Raw genomic sequence first — 2,699 nt, forward strand, 5'->3', positions numbered from 1 at the left:
TCTGAACCTTCATCAGTCTCTCTGAACCTTCATCAGTCTCTCTCTGAACCTTCATCAGTCTTTCTGCACCTTCATCAGTCTCTCTGAACCTTCATCAGTCTCTCTGAACCTTCATCAGTCTTTCAGAACCTTCATCAGTCTCTCTCTGAACCTTCCTCAGTCTCTCTCTGAACCTTCATCAGTCTCTCTCTGAACCTTCATCAGTCTCTCTGAACCTTCATCAGTCTCTCTCTGAACCTTCATCAGTCTCTCTGAACCTTCATCAGTCTCTCTCTGAACCTTCATCAGTCTCTCTCTGAACCTTCATCAGTCTCTCTCTGAACCTTCATCAGTCTCTTTCTGCACCTTCATCAGTCTCTCTCTGAACCTTCATCAGTCTCTCTCTGAACCTTCATCAGTCTCTCTCTGAACCTTCACCAGTCTCTCTGAACCTTCATCAGTTTCTCTCTGAACCTTCATCAGTCTCTCTGAACCTTCATCAGTCTCTCTGAACCTTCATCAGTCTCTCTGAACCTTCATCAGTCTCTCTCTGAACCTTCCTCAGTCTCTCTCTGAACCTTCATCAGTCTCTCTGAACCTTCATCAGTCTCTCTCTGAACCTTCATCAGTCTCTCTCTGAACCTTCCTCAGTCTCTCTCTGAACCTTCATCAGTCTCTCTGAACCTTCCTCAGTCTCTCTCTGAACCTTCATCAGTCTCTCTCTGAACCTTCATCAGTCTCTCTGAACCTTCATCAGTCTCTCTCTGAACCTTCATCAGTCTCTCTCTGAACCTTCATCAGTCTCTCTCTGAACCTTCATCAGTCTCTCTCTGAACCTTCATCAGTCTCTCTGAACCTTCATCAGTCTCTCTCTGAACCTTCATCAGTCTCTCTCTGAACCTTCATCAGTCTCTCTCTGAACCTTCATCAGTCTCTTTCTGCACCTTCATCAGTCTCTCTCTGAACCTTCATCAGTCTCTCTCTGAACCTTCATCAGTCTCTCTGAACCTTCATCAGTCTCTCTGAACCTTCATCAGTCTCTCTGAACCTTCATCAGTCTCTCTCTGAACCTTCATCAGTCTCTCTCTGAACCTTCATCAGTCTCTCTCTGAACCTTCATCAGTCTCTCTGAACCTTCATCAGTCTCTCTCTGAACCTTCATCAGTCTCTCTCTGAACCTTCATCAGTCTCTTTCTGCACCTTCATCAGTCTCTCTCTGAACCTTCATCAGTCTCTCTCTGAACCTTCATCAGTCTCTCTGAACCTTCATCAGTCTCTCTCTGAACCTTCATCAGTCTCTCTCTGAACCTTCATCAGTCTCTCTCTGAACCTTCATCAGTCTCTCTGAACCTTCATCAGTCTCTCTCTGAACCTTCATCAGTCTCTCTCTGAACCTTCATCAGTCTCTCTCTGAACCTTCATCAGTCTCTTTCTGCACCTTCATCAGTCTCTCTCTGAACCTTCATCAGTCTCTCTCTGAACCTTCATCAGTCTCTCTCTGAACCTTCATCAGTCTCTCTGAACCTTCATCAGTCTCTCTGAACCTTCATCAGTCTCTCTCTGAACCTTCATCAGTCTCTCTGAACCTTCATCAGTCTCTCTGAACCTTCATCAGTCTCTCTCTCTGAACCTTCATCAGTCTCTCTGAACCTTCATCAGTCTCTCTTTGAACCTTCATCAGTCTCTCTCTGAACCTTCATCAGTCTCTCTCTGAACCTTCATCAGTCTCTCTGAACCTTCATCAGTCTCTCTCTGAACCTTCATCAGTCTCTCTCTGAACCTTCATCAGTCTCTCTGAACCTTCATCAGTCTCTCTGAACCTTCATCAGTCTCTCTCTGAACCTTCATCAGTCTCATGTTGAAACTACGACCTGTAGATCCCAATGGCGTCTTCTTTATACCTCCATCCAGATCACCTGACCTGTCTGTCTGACTCGACCTGTCTGTCTGACTTTACCTGTCTGTCTGACTCTACCTGTCTTTTCCCCTACCTCACTACCTGATCACCTGACCACCTGTCTACCTCTCTGCCCGAAGTTTGTCTGTCCAACCTACCTCTGTCTGTCTGTCTGTCTGTCTGTCTGTCTGTCTACCTGTCTCTCTGTCTGTCTGTCTGTCTTTCTGTCTGTCTGTCTCTCTGTCTGTCTGTCTGTATGTCTGTCTGTCTGTATGTCTGTCTGTCTGTCTCTCTGTCTGTCTCTCTGTCTGCCTGTCTGTCTCTCTGTCTGTCTCTCTGTCTGTCTGTTTGTATGTCTGTCTGTCTGCCTGTCTCTCTGTCTGTCTGTCTGTCTGTCTGTCTGTCTTTCTGTCTGTAGGTCTGTCCGTCTGTCTGTCTGTCTGTCTCTCTGTCTCTATGTCTCTATGTCTGTATGTCTGTCTGTCTGTCTGTCTGCCTGTCTGTCTGCTCGGCTCAGCTGCATGCACCCAGCCTCCTGCAGTGGCAGCACAAAGGCCCAGGATTGATAATTATATTCACTCAATAAAGTTTCTTGATAATCAGACCACTTCCTTTCTCCTGTGCTTTTTCAATATTAAATCTGATGTTTGTGGAGAGCTCTGGATTCATGATGGCTGTGAAATCAGAAGAAGAAGAAAGACAGGTAGGGTTGTGGTGGCTCCTTTGGTCTTCTCCTAACCACTAGTCCTGGACCTTGTGGTTAAGATAATTCAATAAAGCGAGGTTGTGCTTTATGAACGTGGACTACAGAGTCATAAACTCT

At 45.9% G+C, this 2,699-nt stretch overlaps 1 long non-coding RNA gene across 2 annotated transcripts in view; it reads right to left on the bottom strand.

Annotated features, from left to right (window-relative positions):
* Positions 1-2,477, bottom strand: part of LOC307044305 — a 3,649-nt gene extending 1,172 nt beyond the window's left edge. Inside the window, exons 1-3 of one of the 2 annotated variants that reach the window (XR_013809604.1) lie at positions 1,780-2,477; positions 514-1,071; positions 130-301 (exon numbers count right to left, since the gene is read on the bottom strand). This is a non-coding gene — a long non-coding RNA (uncharacterized lncRNA). Of the gene's footprint in view, positions 1-129; positions 302-431; positions 1,072-1,779 lie in introns of both variants that reach the window. The other variant, XR_013809605.1, reaches the window with a different exon arrangement.
* Positions 2,478-2,699: the final 222 nt, after the last annotated feature.

This window comes from Notothenia rossii, assembly GCF_949606895.1.
Source record: "Notothenia rossii genome assembly, chromosome: 6".
In the NCBI taxonomy this organism is placed as follows: domain Eukaryota; kingdom Metazoa; phylum Chordata; class Actinopteri; order Perciformes; family Nototheniidae; genus Notothenia; species Notothenia rossii.